General features: G+C 38.1%; 1 protein-coding gene across 4 annotated transcripts in view; it reads right to left on the bottom strand.

Annotated features, from left to right (window-relative positions):
* SDK1 (sidekick cell adhesion molecule 1) overlaps positions 1-24,534 on the bottom strand; it is an 857,865-nt gene that overhangs the window by 586,830 nt on the left and 246,501 nt on the right. The gene's annotated exons all lie outside the window — the stretch shown is intronic.

The following is a 24,534-nucleotide window of genomic DNA, read 5'->3' as shown; positions in this document are numbered from 1 at the left end:
TATATACAGCAATGTCACCACACTTATTAGTTCTAACAAATAGTTTATTACATTCCATTGGTTAAGATAACCATATTGTCCATAAAGAATGACAATTTTATCCACTCCTTCCAATACTTATGCCTCATTTCTTTTTCTTCCTGGATAGCGTTTGTCAGGACATCAATGCTACGTTAGGCCGCAACAGAGAGAGTGAGCATGTGTGGTGGAAACTTTTGATCAGATCTCTCAAATTCCGTCCACTCTCCCTCTACCTGGATAGGTTTGAAATCTAAAACTACATTTCTCAGACTCCTTTGTAGCTAAGGTTCTGGATGCCGCTTGGGATCTGTCAACTCTGTTCACTCTCAGAAGATTTGGAAGACGGAGGTAGAGTAGAGGCCGTTTTCCTGCTCCAGGGGATGGTGGGAAGCAAGGTGGGAAAGGAGTTTGTGGGGCCAGAGTGTGGTGTCTAGTTACCAGCCTGTAGGGGTAAAAAGCAATGGCAATGAAAGTGGCAGCCGGAGCAACAACAACTTCCTGCCCCCTGCATTGTACCTCCAGTGGTGTGATCTTGAAATGTGCCCCAAGCCTCCTCCTCCAAGCCCTTCCAACAACTTTTGAAGTATCTGATTCACTTAACTACATCTCTTTCCTCTTGAAAACCTGGAATGATTTGTTGTGTCCTGCGCTAAACTGTGAGGGACAGCAGTGCCCTTGTCTTGTTCCCGGTATTAGAGGGAATATATCTAAAATGTCTCCATTAAGCGTAATCTTTGATATAGTTTTTGGTATGTACTCTTCCATTTCTAATTTGTTACGTATGTGTGTTTTAAAATCATAAATAGGTGTTGAACTTTATCAAATGCTTTTGCTACACTGTTTGAGAGAATCATACTTTTTTCCTTCATTCTTTTACTGTGCAGTATTACCTTCATAGATTTTCTGATAATGGTTTCAGTAGTTTTATAAAATGAGCTGGGCATCTTTCTCTCTACCTTCTATTTTCTGGAACAACTTGTAAAAGATAAGAAGTGATTGTTTCTTAAAAGTTTATCAGAAATCATCTATAAGATTTTCCCTGGAGATTTTTGGGAAAAAAGGTCTTTGACTACTATTTCCATGTATTGGTCTAATCATATATTGGTCTAATCATAGACTCTGTTTCTTCTCGTGACAATTCCAACATTTTATATTTTTTCTGAAAATTTATTCATTTTATTGAGTTTTCTCCCCCAAATTTACTAGTATATATTTGTCCCAATACTCTTTCATCATTTGAAAACATCCTTGGTCTCTAGCTATTTCCTCATTTTCTGTTCACATTTTACTTTTTTTCTTTTCTTCTTCTTCAGTCTGCCAAAGGTCTATTTTATTTACCTTTCAAAGAACCAGCTTTTGATTTTCTTAACTTTCTCTATCATTTACTGCTATTATTTTTCTGTATTTTATTGCTTTCAGTACTTATCTTCATTATCCCCTTCCTTCTTGTTTCCTTGGATTTTGTTTTGTTGTTCTTTTTTACCCACTTTTGAGTTGAATGCTCAGCTCACTTATTCTCTGACCTTTCTCGTTTACTGATAAACGCATTGAAGACGATGAAATCCCTTTAAGTACTGCTTGAACCATATCCCACAATTCTGACATTTAATGTTCTCATTATCTTTCTGTTCTACATAGATTATAATTTTATTTTTTACTTCCTTTTTAACTTGAGTTATTTAGAAATACGTTATTTAATTTGTAACCACAAGAGATTTTTTATGGGGGGGAGCTACCATTTTGTTAGTAATTTCTCATTACATTGCACTATACTGAAGGAACCTTCAGTGTTTTATATATATATATATATATATGCATATTATATATAATTTGTATCATTTTCATTCTTGGGAAATTATCGAGACTTCCTTTATGGCATAATTCATGGTTTATTTTTATAATCATTCCATATGAACCCCCCAAATCACACTCTCTGTCGAGTATACAGTTTTAGGCATATTTCTAATAGTGCAAGATTATTAATTGTGTTGTTTGGGTCTTCTCCACATGTGCTTATTTTTTGACTATAGGATTTATGTTTCTCAGAGCAGTGTGTTAAAAATCTCCAAATACAATTGTCGATTTTCTCTCTCTCCCTCTCTGCAGTTCTGTCAATTGTCGTTTGGTATATTTTCAGGCTGTTGTTAGATACCTCTGTTTTGATTGACTACAGCTTCTTGTTCCAGTGTTCCTCTTCTTAGTATATAACATCTCTCCTTTCCCTGTATCATATATTTACTTTAAGTTACCACTGCTTTCTCTTGGTTCATTTTTGTGTAGTATATCTCTTTTCTATCCTTTTATTTTCAAACCTTTCTCTGCCTTTTTTTTAAAGTATGTTTCTTGTAGATAGCTCATTTTTGTATCTTGTTTTTCCATCTGGTCTGAGAATTTCTCTTTATAATGGATAACCCTGTAACAGATATTGTAATTACTATCATTAGATTCTGGCCACTTTTTTCATATCTTCCCTTTAATGCACTTTCTTTTTGTTTTCTTCCCCCAGCCCACTCCCCTTTCCTATTTTTGATTAGATAGATCAAGTATTCTTCTGCTGGCTTAAAAACCTGCACCTTCTGCTTTTTGTAGGTATATTGGCTGCCTTTAAGACCCATTCTTATGTTTATTTACCCTTGGTCAAGTCCCTTTGGTTTCCCCTCCACCCACTAAGGCAGATAATGTTAAGAACTTTAATCCTGGGTTATTTTGCCTGTGATTTCTCTTTTCTTTGGTCCTTGACTTTTTTTAAGGGCACTGATAAAATTAATTCCTATATCAGGACCCACAAAATGGAGGCCGTCCAGTGGCCTGGCCCACGTCACAGGTCAAAACCTAAGTCAAATTGCACTTACAGAAACCCCTGTCAAGGAAACCTAACATACTCCAATCTCAATCCTCCAACTCAGCTTCAGCAAGCTCACCTGAGCCTAGACAACAGGCCCTGCTGGCCTTACAGGAAATCCTGACCTCCTAGCCTCCCAGCCAGTCCCGCCTGCTTCCTCGTTGCTGTTTCTAATGTTCTATAAAACTCCCTCTTGCCCCAAATCCCTTAGGAACAGTGTTCCTGCTTGTGAGGCACTGCAGTCCCCTAATCCGTGGATTGTTTTCCCTTAAATACAGGACATCAAACTCATTACTAAATTGTGGGGTTTTCTGGTCATTAGACAGCATCAATAAACTCTCCTGGGGGATCCGATCCTGCCCTTATCTCTTGGGAGTGACTCAGTGTTTGCTACCCTGCATATTTAAATACTTCCACGCAACATATTTCAGTGTGGGTCTTCATACAGAAAGCTTTATAAAACTTGTACAGCAAAAGATACTTATTATGCCCTCACGTTTGCATGACGATTTGGCTGGAAATAAAATTCAAGGCAGAGGGAAGGGTAAAAGCAGAACTTAATGTCAATATTCTTAGTACCACTGAATGTACACTGAAAAATGGTTAAAATCATAAATGTTGCTATGTATATTCTGCCACAATTAAAAAGAATAGCTAAAAAAAAATGCTTTCCTCCAGATTCTCATGACACCCCTGGCTGCCTCACCAACAAGGTACAGCCATTGACTTCCCACCTATACAAAAGCTTAAGCAGCCTTCAGTTTCCACAAGGGGTTCCTCGTGTTTTTGTTGTTAGTTCTTAGCACCCGTATTTCCCTCCAGCTTTTATAGTTTCTCAAAAGTTACTGTAGGGGTAGGAAGTCAGTAGTCTATGAGAGTTTACCATCTTGGCTGGGACTAAAAGCCTGTATACCACCTTTTGCATTTAAAACCTGCAGAAGAACACGCCAAAGTATTTTCTACGATGAGCATGTTTTACTGGAATAAACATAAAATGTTATTTTAAAGGTAGGGGTCAAAGCTGATAATGGCAAGTTATTTTTGGAAGCTGTACAATAGAGTCTGAATCCTTAGAGACAGGATCTGCCTTGCACTTGCAATCATTTTTCACTAGGGCACTATGCAATTTCCCAAACATCCAAATTACATTCCCCAGGTGAATGCTGGCTCCGAGGCAGCACGCTATAGAAATACAGCACTGCATTCTGTCCTACATCAACTATGTAAACATGGCTGTGGGTTGCTGAAAAACAGAGACCTAAAATATTTATTATGATTGCATATTTTCTCTGTATTTTTCCTCAATGGCATTTTTGTTAAATTAATCTTTCTCAACCCATTTTAACAAGAAAATGAAAGCAAATGTGAATTTAAACAGAAAACTTTGAAAAGAAAGTGAAATATTCATAACTTACAGGTTCCTTACAAAGACATGTTCCAAATGCAAGGCCAGCCCTATAATGAATCTTGTTTAAATCCATATTCAGAAAAACTCATTTAGCTTGCTCGTTAGAAACACTGCATTCTGGAAGGAAACATGCTCTTTGTAGCCTGGCCTCTGATAGTATCTCCCACAGCTTCAGAATGTAAAAATGTGAAGGCCACGTGTAAGCTGTATCAGAAGAAACTAAGTCATCAAATTCAAATTTAGGGGCCCAGTCTTGATTCATAAACGATTTATTGAGCAGTAACTATGTGCCAGGCATTATGCCTGCCTACTAACTACCATTTAGGAAGATAAACACATACACACCCTGATTAGCAAGTCTCTTTAGGAGTATCTGCCTGGAGGAAACACAGTGGTCATGAGAACGTTCATGCTCCCAGGGACTTGCAAGTTCCACAACCACGCTCACCATTCCTCATATGTAGAAACGTACCTGGGATATCTATCTGGGAATAAATAAGTGACCTGAAAGGAGACAGTGTCTTTCTTTTCTCCACTAGAAGTTCTGTCCCTGATGTCAGAAGAAAGCAGCAGACACAGACAATTAGGAGGGTGGCTCAGAAGTATTTCTGACACAAAGTTGGCCTAAAATCCTAAAGACAAGACGTAGGCTTTAGACTCTGAGGGTGAGAGTTATAGATCTGACCCCAAGAAAAAAGTGAGGAGAGTTAAAAGAGAGAAACTCTGGAGACAGAACAGGATTAAACGAAGATTTCCCAGCATGCCTGTTATGTAACGGGTACTGTCCTATCCTACCCTCCTCAATCTTACAGTCTAGGGATGTATTCTAGAGGTGAAGGAGGGCAGAGGGAGGAAGAGACAATAAATACTCTCAACCCATAAAAGCTATAGAATGTTACATATAATAAGTGTCAAGAAAAGAAATAAAATGGGAAAGGGGGATGTGTTTTGTGGTAGAGGTGAAATTTTAGACGGGATGAATGGGGAAGACCTCACTGCAAATGTAACTTTTGAGTAAAGACCTAAATGAAGTCTAGCCATCTGGAGCTAGCCATCTGGATCTCGGGGGGAGGAGCAGTCTGGCAAAGAGAACAGCAAACGCAAAGCCCTAAAGCAGCAGCGACGCAGTTATGCTGGAGGTCCAGCAGGGAGGCCAGAGTGGCTGGAACAGAAAGCAAGAAGGAGAGGGCAGTAGAGGTGAAGTTACAGAGAGGGATGTGCAGGACCGTGCAGGGCCCAGTGAGGACTCGAGCCCTCATTCTAGTTAGACGGGCAGCCACTGGAGAGTGCTGTGCAGAGTACAACCAAGACCTGACCTGTGTGTTTATAGGATCACAATGCTGCCGGGTGAAAACTGGGCTGGGGGGCAAGGGCAGACGCAGAGAGACCAGTTACAAGGCTACTACTTAAACCCAGGTGAGAAATGTTAAAAGATAAACTGAGGCATATTAAAAATTTTAAGAGTTTATTTGAGCAAAACTTGATTCGAACTGGGCAGCGCCAAAGTGAAAGCAGTTAGGAGTGCCTCGCCCAACAGGAGCCGGCGGAAAGATTTATACAGAGAAAGTGCAAAGCAAAGAAGAAAATCATTGATTGGCTACAGCTTAAAGTCTAGCTGGCTATTTGTGATTGGGTGTCCTGAAGCGTTTTGTTTTCGAAAACTTAAGGCATTTACAGGATTAGATTTTGGGTTGTTTGCATTGGCTGCCATGGTATTTGAGCCACCTCAGTCTAATGGCCACCTTGTTTAATTAACTTAACAGAGATGATGGTGTCATTATCATCAGTAGTAGGGGTGGTTAAAAGAAATCAAATTCAGGATATATTCTCAAGGTAGAGCCAACAGTATTTCCTAATAGATTGTATGTAAACTGTGAGAGAAAGAAACAGGTCAAGGAACACGCAACAACTTTTTTGCCCAATCAACTAGAAAGACAGAGCTGCCATTAACTAAGACAATGAATTCAGGGGTAAAGTAAGGATGGAAGATATAAATCTGGATGTCATCCGCTATAGATAGTAAATAAATAGAACATAATTTATTGAACATCGTATTTCTCAAAAGCAATACAAGTACCCTAGAGATATGTTTGTTAGGGGTATTCAGGATATGCACAGTGCATTTTCCAGAAGCATGATATTATCTTGTGATAAATAAGATTTAAAATAATTTTTGTGATAAAACAAACATTTCTAATATGAAATAGAATTCAGAATTTGTATGAGTTTTTGAGATAAAACACAAGACTTCAAAGAAATGTGATCGTGACAGGTTGCTTTGAGCTACATTCTGGTCTCCTGGGGCTGTGCATTTCTCTCTTCTGTCAATACAAGTTTTTCTGTGTTCCTCCAAGTTCTGAGGAGCTCAGTACTTTTCAAGTTGATTCATCATCAATCATTTTGAAACATTTATTGAGTGTCAAGCTCTATACTGGAAGCTAGGGACACAGCAGTGAACACAACAGAGTCCCTGCCTTTGTGAAGTCTACAATCTATGTTGACGATATGAAGTTCATCTGTGTGTGTTTTTGTTTAGGTGGGTTTTTAAAGGAAAAAACACAGTGTCATCTCTACACTTTGCAGGGTTACTTTGAGGTTCAAATATTTATGATGGCAAAGATAGTTCAGAAATTGTAAACAGATATGCAGAAGAATTTAATGGACACTGCTTTTAGAACAGGGCTTCAGACAGATAAAGTAAAAGCAATTGGGAGTCATAGGGATGAATAAGAGTTGTTAAAAAGGGGACAACAGGCCCAAAATGGAGTCACTTGTGCTAAACTCCACCAAAACTTAATCCCTAACCTAACTGCAGTTTCAACCCCCCGAGGAATGTGATCTTTAACCAGCCAACCTGGAATTTCCTGGTCAGCACTAGGAAGTGATCCACCGATAGACCCCTCTGTTCCCCTTAGGAGGGTGACCTTGCTTGAAAAAATGAATTTTTTGCTAATAATTTCCTTTTTTTCTCTTCCACTCTGCCTTTAAAACCTTTTCTTTTCTGCAGCTCAACGGAACTCCTTTCTACTTGTTAGATGAGATGCTGCCCAATTCATGAATCATTCAATAAAGCCAATTAGATCTCCAAATTCACTCAGATGAATTTTTCTTATTTAACAGAGTACAAATGAATGATTATATCTGAGAATGCTGATTACTACATCTGGGCACTCAGTTGGGCTTCTAAGTGTCCTGGCACTAAAGAAAAACTTAAAGAAAGCATTTTTCTGTTTTCTGGCAAAAGAAACACAAAAAATATTTTTCCTGGAAATGGACCCAAGGAGGGTCCACATGGGTCTTCATGTCAGCCATGCCGGATTAACAGAGTGGACGATACTGTCCACTACCCTTTCACAAAGGAGCCAAATGCATTGTTCAAATCAATGTTTCCTATGCTAATGAGCTATAAAGGCAGACTCCATAATTGCAAATTACTCGATTATCAAATCCTTGCAAGAGTCATTATTCTGTACTATTTGGGATTCTATTTCCAAGTGCACATCTGACTTGTAACAATAATTAAAAAAAGTTGTTTATATATCACAGTTAGGTTCAGCACCTGAGTTATAGACTAAAAACTTCAAACAAAATACCTTCGGTTGGAGAGGGCATGCTTTCTTTCTCTTTTCATTCTTAAACTTTCAAACAAATACATCCTGTATGTCACAGGAAAATTTAAAACATTCAGCCATTACTTCTAATGCCAATTAGTCAAAAGCCTGCTTTCAAACAAACACACTTAAATATGTGACCTCAAGTACAGTAGGAAAAAGCGATTATATGAATTTATAATGGCATACACATTTGCCTAATAGAATGCATATTAAAAGTATACAAATATTTTTCCTCGTTTAAATGCTACTTTTAAAACATCTTTGATAGTCTCTAATATACACTCATTTGTCAATGACAGAGGGGAAAATTCTACTGAACTCAAAAGCCATAATAATTAAGTAAACTTTAAAAATTATTTTTATATTCAGGATTTAACTATCATTTACATATCTCATCCTGATAACCACAGACAGACCACAGCAGGTCCTGGCTCCCAGTGGTCACTCTAACGGCCGTGTCTGGATCACCCCTCGAATGCCCTCCCCTCTCTCACCCCATTCCTACAGCAACAATCTCTGCCTCCCTGTCCACACTGCTTGTGCTGCGCCAATCACTTCCCTTTGCCCAATGACTGGAAAAGGGTTAGGCATGAGACCCAAGCCAAGCTAATTTCAATCTGCCCTGGAATTTTTTCAAACAAATCCTCAAAGAAAAAGGTTCCCTTTCCTTCTAACTGAAGGACTGTTAGGATAAGACCCTGGAAACTACCAACGATCCCACTGCAGGCAGTATGGAGAATGCGCATCTGCAGTAGAACCCAAAATTCAGGAAGAAGAAAAGATAAGAAATGGGAAAGAGAGTGTATCCCAGGTTCCAGTCTCAGAGGCACCCACAGCTCTCTTGTCCCCTCCACAAAGCCTGTGATCCTATGACTCACTCCAAGATCCTTCCAAGAAATCCTTTGTGCTCCAGCAATTTCTTTGAACCACATGAAATTGCCATTTCTGTAAATCAAAAACGGTCTAATTTGGCAACCATTTTGGAAATTTCAATTGCTGCTACCTAATAGGCCATGTCAGGTTTATGCTACTTGGAACCCAAAGAGTCTTTGATGACTACAACTGCCAATACCTAATGGAACTTTCAAACTATGTGATAGAAACAGGGAAAAAAAGCCCACAACTATAGTATCTAATATTGGTCATTGCTGGTAAAGATAAAGCAAAGATATATATGCACACACATATATACTTATATACACACACACATGCTTTTAAATTTACACATAGTATGATTCACACGTGTCTACATAAAACTACTAGTAACGCAATGTCTCAGAATAATGTGGCAACAGAGATGTGTCATGGAGAACAAAGGCTTTAGAATCACATTGTCAGGGCCCAATTCCCAAGGCAACAAGTTGTTAGCTTTTTTTTTTTAAGTGAAAATCTTAAGATAATTGTAGATTCACATGCAGTTGTAAGAAATAAAGGAAATTCAGAATACCCTTTATTCAGTTTTCCAGAATAGCAACATTTTGCAAAACTACAGAGTAGGGTATTGGGAGCAGGATTTATCATGGATATAATCCACTGCTCTGACTCAGATTTCTCCAGTCTGAGTGATGTTCATTTGTTGTGCGTGTATGTGAATTTAATCTACACAATTTCAGCACATGTGTGGGTTTATGTGTCCATCACCACAGCCAATATACTGAACCTTTCTATCACCACAAGGATCCCTAGTACTGCCCTTTTGTAACCACAGCCACTACCCTCCATCAATTTCCTTAATAGTTACAAAACTCTTCAGATTATCTATTCCATCTTGACTGAGCTTTGGTAGCTTGTGCTCTTTGATAATTGGTCCATTTCTTCTCAGTAGGCAAATATATAAGCATAAAGTTGTTCCTTGTTGCTCTTTTTAATGGCTTCAGGAACTGTAATGTTTTCCGTTTTTCGTTCCTGATATTAGTAATTTGTGTCTTTTTTTTTTCTTTCTCAGTCTTGCTAGAGGTTTATCAATTTTATTGATTTTTTTTGCAAAGAATCAGCTCTCTGCTTTGATGATTTTCTCTACTGTTTTCCTATTTTCAATTTCATTGACTTCTGCTCTTTATTATTTCCTTCCTTCTGCTTGCTTAGTGGTTATCTTTTCTCCCCCTTTCCTTTTCCTAATTTCTTGAGGTGGGATCTTAGATTATTCATTTGATACTTTCTCTCATTTCTAACGTAAAATTTAGTGCCATAAATTTCCCTCTCAGAACTGCGTTAGCTGCATCCCACATATTCTGATATGTTGTGTTTTCATTTCTATTCAGTTTTACGTTTTTATTTCTTTTAATCTCTCTTTGACTCAAGTATTATTTAGAATTGTGCTGTCTCATTTTCACCTGTCTGTAGGTTCTCCTGTTATCTTTCTGCTCTTGAGTCCTCATTTTACTCCACCGTGGCCAGAGAACACATTCTGCATGAGTTCAACCATTTTAAACGTGCTGAGATGTTCTCAAAGGCCCAAGATGAGCTCCATCTTAGCAGAAGTTCCATGAACTCTTGAGAAGACTGTATTGTGTCATTGTTGGGTGGCATGTTCTAGAAATGCCAATTAGGTCCTATTGGCTGACTGTGTTGTCCAGCCCATCTATATCCTCGCTGGTTTTCTCTCTAGACTATCACCCTGTCTAGGTTCAGTATGCCCGTCCTGGTCTACTTTTGTGGACTGAGGTTCTAATGATGGTCTAATTTTCAGAGCCTTGGCAGTGTTTTTTTGATCTGCTATATTTATCTTGTGCCAGTGGGGCTCCCACTGGTCCTGCCAGTGCTGCCTGAGAGGGTGGAAGGAGTTTCTCCAGGTCTGCTTGCTGGTATCTCTCAATAGAAAGGGGGGAATGCTCAAGTCCACAGGTTGGAGGCTTCTCTGACCTGGTGCTTACTGTGACAGGATCCCCCTTACCTCTGTCTCCTGGACAACTCATGTCTCCTGGCAGGCGAGGGGAGTCTGAGGTCAGTGGGGACAAAGGGACTACCCGGCTGTGCCATTTGTTCTGGCAAGATCCCTGTAGCAGGAGCTGCCAGATGCCCAGGTGAGAAAGGGTGTCTCAGGCCCAACAAAGAGGGAAAAGGTGGGCCTGGTTAATGATTGTCGGAGGGGCTCCTAACAATCCCCCTTGCTGGTGGTGCCAGACTTGCTCCTGCTTGATCCAGGGAAGGAAGGGGCCTACATGAGCTGCCTTCTGTTGCTAGTTTAGGGGTCAGGAAATGCCAGATCTGGCTGGCCTTTCTCTTGCCTGCGAGAACGTGACATGCCCTGCCATTATACGGTTCCTCCAGTCTGGAGGTCCCAAAACAGTTCACCTGCTCCTTACGACTGTTTTTGCCTCCTGTATTATTTCTAGGGTTTATAGTTGTACCTCATAGGGAGAAACAGGTTTATGTCATCTTGTCCAGCTTCAAGTTTCTAATTTTTTGACACTGAGTAAAATCTAAGTATCAGATGCATCACTGGAAAATAACTGTCTCACAGATTGAGGTGAACACTAGCAAAGCTCTTAGCTTACTGCCTTCTACGAAATAAGCACTCAGACAATGTCAGCTATTGGTATAAAACATAAAGCAATAATTACATTTTGTGAAAAAAAATATGAATAGAAAAGGCTAGAAGAAAATCCATTAAATAATTATACTTTTAGATACTAGGATAATGGGTACTTTTTAATTTTCTTCTATGTTTCTCCTGTATTTTCCAAATGTTCTACAATTAATAGGTTTTAGTTTGATGACAAAAAATATTTTAAAAATAAGTATAAACTAAAAATATACCTTATCACTTCTGAAGATATTTATTTAAATAGCTTCTGCACAATCTTTAGAGAAAGTGAGAAAGATGATGAATGCAACAATAAGATCCAAACTTATCTTCCATTTCTGGGTTTATGAGACATCAGAATAAAATGATCGAGCAAGAACATTTAACCGCTGCTGCTTTGTTCTGAGAATATAATGATTATTTCAAAGTCTTTCATTTCCCTTAACCCCTAGAATGACCTAATTAGCAAATTGGATGACAACTAAGACAAATAGCTTAACATGATTCACAGCCATGAATAAGGTAAGAACCTCCTCTGTCCAGCTCAGAAACAGTACTCGGAATCAACCCAACAGAAAGGAGCTCTCAGAAATGTGACCCAGCAAAATGAAAATAATTACTTCCAAAGAAAAAAATAGGTATCACATACTAACATCTTAGCAAACCCTGCCTTCCTTTCAGCCTATGTCAGCCTACATGTGACAGGGGAAGACATAGGTTAAACTCTAGCAGCCTCTGGAAAATGGAGTGGTTCACGAGCATTCATTCAACAAACATCTACTGAGGGCCTGGGACCTTGATTTCAAGTAACCAGAGAGTCCGAAAGGATAAGCTCTTACATTTAGGAGTTGTATCAAACTGAAACCTGAATGAAATCCATACTTAATTTTCTCAATTAAAAAGTTTTTTAAAGCTTGACAACATGAGTCACAATTTCTAGGTCTAAATAATTCCCTAAAGAAAAACTTACTTTAAAAAACTTTTAAGTTTTCTGTTATATAAAACTACTAAATTTGAGGGGAAAGTAAGGTCAACTAAATTGATGTTTCTGGTTTTATTTCTGGATAGTCTTAAGTCCAGAAAAAAAAGACTGAAGAGGCATGCCAGCAAGCTCAAAGTTAATTGATTCAAAAATTATTAACATAATGGTGTATAAATATATACATAATTAGCCCATTTTAAGGCAGGAAAACATCACTGAAGTTGTGTCCACCTTTAGGCTTCCTTGACCTATAAAGTGAGGAAGAGACACTGCAGCTGATTCCCCATTTGGATCCGAAAACTTGTGCAAGGATAATCTTGGCAGATTGTATTACATATGAACATTAAAAATTCATTTTATTTCAAATACCATAAAATAGTACACAGATGCTCATTTTAAATAATTCACATACCCATCAGGTACTGATATATTAAAGTAATATGACCTATATTAATAAATATTGCATTATAACACAGATGTGCTTTTTTTTTTGGCCAAGCTGTAACTCCTGAAAACATCTACTCCTGGCAAATAACTGCTACAATAAATAAAATACAAAAGAACAAAAAGGAAAAAGATTTTTAAACAAAAAAGAAAATTTACTTCACATGATTTAAAAGTAGGTGAGGTCCTTAAATGGGTTGTTCTTTTTCCTACCCTGCTAGAAAAATTATGAAAAGCTAGTCGAGTTCACCTAACACTTATACAACTTATTTTAACCTTTATTTCTTTTAAAAATCATGAATGATAAATGAAGTTTTAAAATAAGCTAATATGTTCATTTCAACTAGGCTCCAGAGCAGTGTTGCAAAAAAAAATAAGTAGCTTATCGTTAATAGAATAAAATATTTTCCTGGAGCTATCAAAACATGAAAATAGAAGGAAATATGATGCCAGTTCTCACAAGAATCTTTCTTTCTTAAACCATCACTTGTCATAGTAATAATCTCAATACCACATTAAGCATTTCAAATTTTACTTTACATTTTAATGACTACAACGAAGTTTCTGAACACATCTGTCAAATGGATATAATCAGGACAAGAGACTTCCTGACTTGTCCTACATGTTCTAAAAGTTCACTTTTAGTAGCCATCCATCACGTATTAAGGATGGAGAAAAACCAAACTAATATATGATAGGTAGGCAAAGAAATAGTCCAATTAACATTATTCCAATGAAATCAGAGAAGGAATAACAGTAAGTGTCCAGCAATAACTAAGGAGAGGCTTTGAAGGGAGAGGGCCCATGGGATACACGCTGTCACCAAGGGCTCGTCAGGACCACTCTGACCGAATCCCTGGTAACGTGTGCAACACCTGTAATTTTCACTTTGTCATAACACATTGATTTTGAGTACATTAATTCTTCTGAAGACTACATTAGGAAAGGGAAGAAAATGCAAGTAAGTTAAATATAAAGGTGAAAAAACTTCCAGGCACTGAATATTCTGGGTTTATTTAAACATCACAAGATACCTAAAATTTGCACCCTCTTGAGTAAATCATTTGTAATCTGTGTTATCTCAATATATATCACGTATATTGTGATATACATGTATGTTGAGATATACATATATACATAAATATATTGAGATATATGTATGCATGTATACGTATATATATTTATATGTAAAGCTAAAACTTCACATTGACTTTACAAATATCATCATCATTGTGATAATTATGCTGATGTTTATCAAACACATCTATATTTTATATAATACATCTAAATATGTATTTTTAGATGTAGATTTAAAGAGACTGTGAATGAAGCTGCATTGTTTTATTTTAGTGTCACATGCATCAAAATCGGATTTTTTCATTTCTGGTTAAATTTAGCTTGAGGAAAGAATCGGCCTATGCAAAGAAAAATAAGTCATGATTCAGATCTCTGTTTACATATTAATTGGTTTGCAGTAAATAGAAAGACAATAGTAAAAAGCAGTGCCTTTATGTGCATTAATAAAGCTGTTGACAGAAAGACCGACAGTGCTATTGTTCAGGGCCAACTTGAACAAGTCCTATTAATTTTCATCTTATTTATAGTATAATAGTCTAAGTCTGTGCCAAAAAGTAAAACAACACCAAAACCCCCGCTGCATGGAAACCAGGTAACTCTGATCACAGGATGAAAAGGCTCTAAATTCAGTCTGGTGTGCACTGTGATCGATGACACGTCTCCATCCTATTTCACACCGAGTACTGTAAGACATAAAACTCCCTACTCTGAAAAGAATTTTCTTTTCTTTTCCTTCAGCACAAGGGATAATATTTAGCATGATATATTATTTAAAAATTTAAGTAAAATGGCAACGCACAAGGAATTCTATGTACATCAAATAATTGGTGAGATGGCATTATCTCAACTCTGACTCTCGTTGGTTACAGATGAAGGTACAAAAAGTATGTGGAAGAAAAATAAATAACACTGCATCAACCCTGTGGCAGCTTCCACAAAAAGAACGCATCCTCACAGGAAGACTAGAACCCATAGAAATCACATTTCATGGCCTTCAGAATTAATTCAGTAAATTCTAGATTCTATCAAAAAGAACTGTATGTATGAAAGATAACTAAACATAGGAGTCAGGCTTAACAGAGTACATGTTTTTTGCAGCGTTTGGAAATATACCGCACTTCCATTGACTAGATCATGGGGAGGGACAGAAATCATGTAACAGCATGCTCTACAGGGATGTAATTCACAGACTGTGTGAGGGAGGAGGGGCTTCTGGCCTCCTGCGCAACTGGAATATGGATACCATGGAAAGTAAAATCCTACTGTTGTTCTTTGTGACTGGATTGTAACAGAGGTCTCTGACTAATGCTAAAGAAGGAGATATTTGGGGTCAAAGAAGTAATACTTTCTTTATGAGCTAATTAATATGTTAATCTTCAGTAGATGATATAAAGGATTAAAAAATCAACTCCAGATTTCACAGGAAGCCTCAAGTTAATTAGAAACTTGCCAATATAAAAAGATGGGGGTTCAATACTTCTCTGTAATAAATGACAGTCTACCCTGAACAGAAAAATAGTAAGATATTGAATACAACAAAAGAACCAAAATCATTAAATTGGTACAGGCTTTCTGAAGAGCAATTTGGAAATTCTTTTCAAAAGCCTTCAAAAATGCGAGTATCATTTTTGTGTGTATGTGTGTGAAGAAGACTGGCCCTGAGCTAACATCTGTTGCCAATCTTCCCCTATTTTGTATTTAAGATGCCACCACAGCACGGCTTGATGAGCAGTGCCATGTCCGTGCCCAGGATCTGAACCTGCAAAACCCCAGGCCGCCGAAGCGGAGTGTGCAAACTTAACCACTCAGCCACCGGGCCAGCCCCTGTGAGTATCATTTGACCCAGCTACTTCACTTCAAAGAATTTGTTTGAAGAAAATAATCACAGATCCGCTCATCAATTTAGACATAAGGATGTTCACCACAGCATTATTTATAATGACAAAAAATAAAACAAAATGAAAACAATCAAATGTTGAGCAACACAAAACGTTTCTCTCCTTCAGGAAATGTAACATTACAACATCTATCAATATTTAAAATGTAGCATGTAGCTCTGGAGTGAGATGGACCCGGACTCAAATTCTGCCTCTATAATTTACTTAGAACGTTTAGAATGATAATGTATCTGAAATTAATTTTTGTACATAGCATGAGAAGAGTGCCTAAAATTATTTTTTCCCAAAGTATGGTCAGTTACGTCAATATTTATTAAATAAGCCATCTTTTCTGAACTGATTTTTGCCAACTTTATCATTTATCAGATCTTCACACATACTTGGATCTCTAATCTATGCAACTGATCTCTTACAATGTTAATTCATACTAATTTAATTGTGGGAAATATACAGTACACAGCAGATGCCTTAGAGTTGTCTCACTAAAATTTTTCAAGAATTTGGGGCAAAATTCTTGGATTTATTCTTCCATGAGTACTTTAGAAACAATAAAAGTTATCTTTAGAAGAATAAAAGGAAAGATTACAGTGGGAGAAATTGGCTATGCTTTAAGAAACCACTTAATACATTCTTCCACAAGAATGTGTGTGTGGACACAATCAGAGAGGTTCTGAGAAGGAAGTGGCCAGGCGGAGAGGAAAGTAAGGAAGCAAAAAGCCATCTTCTCGGCTGAGGTGGTATTTGAGTCTTAAGAGAGTAGTGAAGTATGCCTACATCTTAAACTAGTTAATATTCTTGGTTTTCCATCCTCGCTTCCTTTAGAGAAGCTATGGTTCTAGCCAAAGGGGTAAGAAACACATAAGACACATTCGTTACAAGATGATCCAAAGAGCCAGTCGAGATGAGGAGCAGGAATACTACTACAGACCAGGTCAGGGATTCCCGATCTTTTTCAAGTATGAGGATCCCTTTTTTAATGCCAAGAACATAAACAGAACCCATATGGTAGTAACTGGGCTGTTAGTATTCATTTGTTGAAAAAATAAACAATAAAAAAATATTAAAATTACAGTAAAGCTTTCATATAAAGACGTGTTATGTTAATCACAATGGTAGCTAGTGTAGAACAGCTACACTTTACCGTCTAGCACTCAACCTATTACCCAGATAGTCTTTGCTCAAGAAAAGTTTAAAGTATCAATTTTATTGTCAAAAATAATTTTTATTTACCAGATAAATTGCTCTGACCTATAAAATTAATCCATATTTTCTATTCAAATCAATAATTATTACTGAAAAGTTATAATTTTTATCTAATCTTAAATATTAGACTATCAAAGCACTTAGAGTAAAAATGTTAATATTTTGCATTCAATGTTAATTTCCAAACCTACTATTAAGTATAATTTTAAAAGCTTAGGGTTAAACTATAATAAAAAATACCTAAAACTCTAAGAACGGACAAGGTCCCACACCTTAAGGGAAAAATGCCAATGCTGGTCAACTAAGCATGAGCTACATTTTTAAGTTAGGATTCTCAGAGACCCCCCTCTCTCATTTGGTTAAATCAAAAGTTCCGGTAGATAACTACTACAGACTGAATGTTTGTGTGCCCCGCCAAAAAATTTCTTTGTTGAAAACTAACCCGTGCTGAGATCATATTAGGAGGTGGGGGCTTCAGGAGGCGACCAGCTCAGGAGGGTAGAGGTTTACAGCACTCCATGTCTCCTGTTTCTAAGCCACCTAGGCTATGGTACTTTGTTACAGCAGCATGAACAGACTAAGAAAATGACTTTATATATCTTTTTGATATTTATACTTATATAATATTATCTGCTTATTGAGATGATGAGATTTATAGGCTGGAAAAATGAATAATTTTAGATTCTTTTTTTTAAAGATTTTATTTTTCCTTTTTCTCCCCAAAGTCCCCCGGTACATAGTTGTATTTTTTTTTTTTAGTTGTGGGTCCTTCTAGTTGTGGCATGTGGGATGCCACCTCAGCATGGCTTGACGAGCAGTGCCACGTCCACGCCCAGGATCTGAACTGACGAAACCCTGGACTGCCGAAGCGGAGTGCGCAAACTTAACCACTCAGCCACGGGGCCGGCCCCTAATTTTAGGTTCTTAATTTCACCAAATTCTAAGAGGCAATTCTAAGAGGTAACACGAAATAGTGACCATGAAAGGATAAACTCTACTCAGAACGCACTAACATTACAGATTCTAGATTTCAGGACACTACCTCTGCAATAAGATAGATGTACAGCAAAGAAGGACCAGGGTCTTCTCGTGAAATGATGGTCTTTATGCAGTAAATTTTGGGTAAAGGCCACGGAGCGGCCCGCTACAGCCTTGCCTTCTCTGAATTCTTAACATCCATGTCACATATTTGGCACTTGGCAGGCAATACACTTTTGCTGTTTTCTTTTTCTTTCTGTGTCCCATCCTCCACTCCCTTGCACAGTGCCCTGCATACACTTGAATGCAAAATAATTGCTCATCATTCATTCTATATAGGATATTGTAACTATATTTTTGGAGAGCCTTCCTTTTAAAAAGAAGGCTTTAGTATACAATCCCATCTAATCCTGTGAGGTCAATTACGACCTTCATTTTCCACAAGAAGGAAATAGAAGACTAGAGGGGTTGAGTAACCGACACAAAGTCAATGGTTATTAAGCAGCATCATGGAAAGTCAAACTCATATTTTTCACTCCGTTTTCAGTGCCCTTTCCTTGACATCATTGCTTATCAAAGCACGGTCCCCAGAGCAGCAGTCTCATCATCTCCTGGGAAAACTGCTGGAAACGCAGACTCTCAGGCCCCACCCCAGACTGACTGAAACAGAAGCTGGGAGTGGGCCCTGCAAGCTGGGCGTCGGCCAGCTTCCAGGTAACTCTGACGCACTCTCAACTTGGAGAAACACTGATCCACATCACAAGGATTATTTGTATAATTATGTTTAGCAATTTTGTAATAATAAAAAAATGTGAGGACAAGAATATCAATGGCTTATTAAAGCCTTTAAATAACTAGATTGTACTAATTTAGGCATTCCTCATTCTAATACACTCAATGTAGAATAATTTAAAAGAATAACAAAAACATGGAGCAAAAGTTACATATTAGGTACAAATTTACTTTTTCATTTTCATTTTTCAGATCTCCAGATACTACTTTCTTACCCCTCCTACTTGCACTCACCCCACCAAAATTAATAGATCAGAGGCGAGAATTCTCAGAAATGCCATCTTGCTTTAGCTGCTCCCAGGGGCAGCGATCCCCTGGCTGGCTCCCAGCCTTGGCAAATGCCGAACCATCCAAAGGGTTTGCAAGCACCTGGGCACCAGCGGAGAGGGTTGCCAACTGGTTCCAAGTCCTTCATTCAATAATCATGCAGTACCTGTAAACTATGTGCCAGGCACAGAGAATACCAAATTGGCCCCTTGTGCTTGAGGAATTCACATTTGAGTGAGAAAAAATATATGTAAATAAATAACTAATATGTGAATTAAGTCTTGAAGGATGAAGAGTAACTGAGAATTCTACAAGTGAACAGCTATGAGGAAGCCTACAACCCCATCTTGCTAGAATCAACTCCACATTCATCTTTTCTTTTTCCCCAAATTGTAATGTCATGTTGGCCTAAAATTATTAGCACTAGGCCATTTGGCATTCTGCTGAACTATTTGTTTTTCTAACCCCTTCATCAATCCAATGACACTTCTCTGCTTTCCATGTAATGTCTTTCTTGCATCCCTAACAGCTTCGACACTAGCTATTGTTCTCATTGTGCACGACGTGGAAATGTCTCAAGCAAAGATCTCTCACCTATCAGTCAAAATCCTCCCGTAAAGTTGGCTTTCATTGGAGGATCTCCTCTGTAACGTGTGGTTTCAAGCCTGCTGCCCACCAATATTAACAGTGCCAGTTCTGCCAGGCAGTGGCAGGACTGCACTTCCCCGCCCGCTCAATTGGATATCGCCCCTTGCTTCAGCCAATGAAATGCAAGCGGAAGTCACGGGGCTCTCTCCAGGGCAGAAGTGTCAGGAGCCAGTGAACTCCAAGTCCACCAGGCTTCCTTCCTCTCGGCAGGTACCAGCAGCATCTGACCTGGTGGCTCCTCCATCAGCCTAGGTCCCCGAGTGACTGTTCTAAGCAGAAATCCCCCTGCCTACCCACACTGATGTGGAGCATGAAATAAACTGAAATTGTAAAACTCCGACTTCGTGCAGAGCTCTCTGGACGGCCCACTCCGCCGTTCGAGGGTGTTGGAGGTCGATCGCTGCTTGATCCGCGCTGTTTCCTACACCGCCTTTGCTGACAAAAGGCGCTCTATTCTAAATGAAGTTGCAAAGGAAAAATGCCTTTTAAATTATTCTGGCAGTTATAAACTGTTGGGAACCAAGACGAATACATATGGTCCTTGGAAAGTGAAGAATTCTTACAGAACTATACTAGAAAATTTATAAGCAGTCAAGCATGTCTCCGTAGGCATTTAAAAATGAAATTGATGCTATAAAGGCCAGATAGTCAAAAAGCATTTACTAAAGAGAAAAGCCTTTAGCCAAGGATAACATAATTTACGAGGAAAATAATTCACATATAAAAACCATACAATTGTAATGGTTGAGGAAGGAATTAAACAAGTTGGAACAGTAGCATAGATAGTTAGTGATAATAACCTATGAGTAAAGAAGTGATCATTTTTCAAAGATAAAATAAAGCTCATCGTAATTATAAAAACAAAAGGTTTACAAAATTTAGATTGCTTTTGGTGTTTTTACTATCAGGTAACCAATAAATGAATATTTTGACGTAATTTAGAAACTAACGTTCATTAAAGCCAGCCCTGGTGGTCTAGTTGTTAAGATTTGGTGCTCTTACCCCCATGGCCTGGGTTCCTTTCTGGTCAGGAAACCACACCCTAGTCTGTCAGTTGTCACACTGTGACAGCCGCATGTGGCTGTGATGCTGAAAGCTATGCCACCAGTATTTCAAATATCAGCAGGGTCACCCATGATGGAAAGGTTTCAGTGGGGTTTCCAGACTCAGGCAGACTAGGAAGAAGGGCCTGGCCACCCACTTCCAAAACAACTGGCCAGGAAAACCCTGTGAACAGCTGTGGAGCATTGTCTGATAGAGCACCGGAAGATGAGCAGATGGCACAAAAAGACCGGGGCAGGGTTCCACTCTCTGGTCCACAGGGTCACTGGCAGTTGGAATCGACTCCACAGCATTGACGACAAATATTCATTAAATGCTATGAAAAGATGATCTTTACGATTCTTTTGTACAGAATAAACCAAAAATGAAGTTCAGACCATACAAACATCAATGCAATTTAAAACGCATCATAACAATGAAGTCCTTATAATCCTTGGCTATGTCTATGAGCATGCATAACGCAATCTGAGAAACATACTGAAGACCATTCCAGACCTTTTCCTCAGGACTAAGCAAATGGCCATCTTATATGTTTCTAGACCTGCCTTTATGTGGCTTTGCGTCATCTTGATTGCCCACTATTAGAAGTGCCCTCTGGAAGGATACTATTAGTCAGGTGCAGACCATGAGAAAGGAAGTCACCTCACACTTCACCTGCCTGGGTCCCATTCTGCCCAGGCTCCTTTCAGACTTGAGAGTTCCCACTCTTACGTAAGAATGGCTGCCCCTAAAGGTGAGGAGTCTGGCCTTGTGGCTTTTCCCTCACAATCACAACAGATAATGATCATATTCACAAAGCAGAAATTAAACATGTAGTGTAGAACAGGGAGGCCAGGGGGAAGGGAATCTATTTCTTCAAAAGGTCAAATCCTACCACAAATGCCATTGCAATGACAGTTCCTACGGTGATATCTCAATTTCTCTGGCTAGTGGTAGAAACATGAGTTTGTTGAGTTAAAAAATTAAAATAGAGCCAGCCCCGATGGCCTAGTGGTTAAAGTTCTGCACTCACCACTTCGGCAGCCCAGGTTTGCTTCCTGCTTGCGGAACCACACCACCTGTCTCTCAGTTGCCAAGCTGTGGTGGCAGCTCACGTAGAAGAGCTAGAACAACTTACAACTAGGATACACAACTATGCACTAGGGCTTTGGGAAGGAAACAAAAAAGCGGGGAAGATTGGCTACAGATGTTAGCTCATGGCAAATTTTCCCCTGCCAAAAGAAAATTTTTTAAATAAATAAAAATAAAATAAAAATGAAGCATAACCCCAGTTAGTTTGGAGACATAGTTCAACACATTTTGGCAAGAAACTTTGAAACACAAACAGGAATAACTTCTAAGCTTATCCCAGCATGGAGATGAGAGCAACCACAACAAATGCAAACCTACCATAAAGGTTAATCTCTCCCAAAACAGACTCTTGGTATCAAGGAATGAGGCAAGGCAGCTGAGGGAAAGAAGGATGCTCTCCTCATTTTTCTGGTCCCCTTTTGAGGGAAGCTTCTGAAACGAGGGCAAATCAATTTTTGCTTTCCTTCTTAGAAGTCTTCCCGTGTCTTTGATGTTTTTACTCATTCCTCCATTACTCTTTAAAAAGTCCCTTTTAGAGCTTTATGCCTTCTCTGAAGGTACTTCTAGTAAACAAAGGATAAAACTAAGCCTACCACATAATTTCTAAGACAACTTCACATCGCCAACAGCTACTGTAAGGTGTTTTTATAGATTAAGGTATCTATAGTTTAATATTATTAAATATTATAATATTATTATAATGTTAAATATCTTTAACAGCCTATACACTGGGTCCTTCTTTCTTAAGACCCAGTGCTCTGCCCTGGAGCCAGGGAGCATGGGCCATGCAGGGTGTCGTGCTCATATCTACAAAGCACAGGTTGAAAGGATCTTTTTGATACTCTGGATCACATTTCCAACATTGGTGTTGGGAGAAAAATAATGTTCTGAGTTGTTTTATGTGAGACTTCCACACGTGTTAGATTTCTGGATCAGGATTTTACACATGGCACATCTAAACCACATAGTATCAGGCTATGACATAATAGAAATCTATCACAAATTATTAGAGAAACCTCTGCCATTCTGAATGAGAATTCTAGAGTTTGGCTTTATCACTGACTACTTATCCACAATTAAGTTTTTCAACCAATGTGAAATATCTTAGAATATAATAAAATAGTGTTATATTTTTGAATTAATGAGTTTATGAAGCCTTAAGTACATATCTCGTCCTTCTTCTCTTAAAGATTCTTATTTTTTGTTCTTTTGTTTGAATTATATAATAACAGCATATAAGGACATGTAGTTCATCACACTGTTAAGCTAAATGGTTGATAACACAGTGGGTTAACAGTTTATTCGCCTGAGTCATGCAATGAAGTGGTATCTGTCCTAAGGAATGAATTCAATCTGAGTCAACGATCATTTGTTGAAAAGCTCCCATATGTGAGACACATGCCTAGATACAGAAATTAATGACACAGGCTTTAGGAGGCTCATAGTCTTGTGGAAGAGAAAAATATAGAACTACCAAAAATATCATTTGGTAAGTGCTGTATCCATACAAAGTGTTATGGGAACAATGATAAGGAGGCACTAGGGATAGTTATAGATGAATTGATGTTTTAAGCCATCCCTGAAGCATAAGTAGGAGTTCATGAGAAAGATTAGCAGGCAAAGAAATTAGGAATGGATGGAACATTCCAGGCAGAGGCAAACACATGAGAAAAGACATGGAAGCATGGAAGAACACAGAGCAGCATGTGGCTTAGACTATACCCTCTTTAGCATAAAGATAATAACAAATCAATCTGAATGGCTTTGAGCATATGGAAGTACATGGAAGGAACTTAGTACCTGGGTTTTGTTCAACTAGACAATGTCTAACTTGCACAAAGCACTCATTAGAGTAATTTATAATTAATTATAAACTTTTAACAAAATAAAAATGAAAACATCTCTTATTAGTCCAATGCCTTAGATAGGATATACTTTGTTACACTCAAGGACATCTTTGTTTGATTTGGACTTAGATTTCATATGTCACTAGAAAAACATAGACCAGGTTTAGCAAATGGAAATGATTGTGTCAAATGTTCAAGAGACTCTGGAAATCTGTTCTTTGGTAGATAACATTACAGAAAATTAATACTGAGATTTTAACTGGGCTTCCCTCCAATAAAATAAAACCTCCTGTAATAGGATCTACTGTCATAACTTCCTCCAGACAGACAAGATGAAGACCCATCCTATCATGGTGAAGATAAAAAAAGAGTGGTTCCTTTGACAGTTTCATGTAAAGTCCTTGAAATATTTTATATATCCCTTTAAAGTATTATATTATAAATATATGAATAATGGTTTTCAAAATGTCAAATGAATTTATATGAACTTGGACTCTTTTTTTGCCAAAGCTTTAAGGAAATAACTTTAAAAACAAATTTGGTCCAATTGGTACCTAAGTCGCAGTCTGAATCATATTCATGCCAGACCAAAAGTAGCTGCATGATGTTAATATGCATCCTCCCTGCATTCATGAATGATTCACTGTGTTCTCTAATTACTTGACTTCTCCATAGCATATATCATAGCAGATATCCATCAACTTTGCTCAGATTTCTTGAAAGTCTTCCTTTCTTTTAGATTCAAGTTCACTGCTCTCCTCCAGCTCTTTAATTGCTCTCTCAAGCTTGTTGGAGGATTCTTTTTCTTCCACCTGCCCCTTACATGAAAGTGCCCGGCCTTCTTCTTGTTTGGT

Source organism: Equus przewalskii, chromosome 12, assembly GCF_037783145.1.
Source record: "Equus przewalskii isolate Varuska chromosome 12, EquPr2, whole genome shotgun sequence".
Taxonomy (NCBI): Eukaryota; Metazoa; Chordata; class Mammalia; order Perissodactyla; family Equidae; genus Equus; species Equus przewalskii.
The sequence above is the reverse complement of the archived record's forward strand: the minus strand, read 5'-3'. Positions and strand labels throughout refer to the sequence as shown.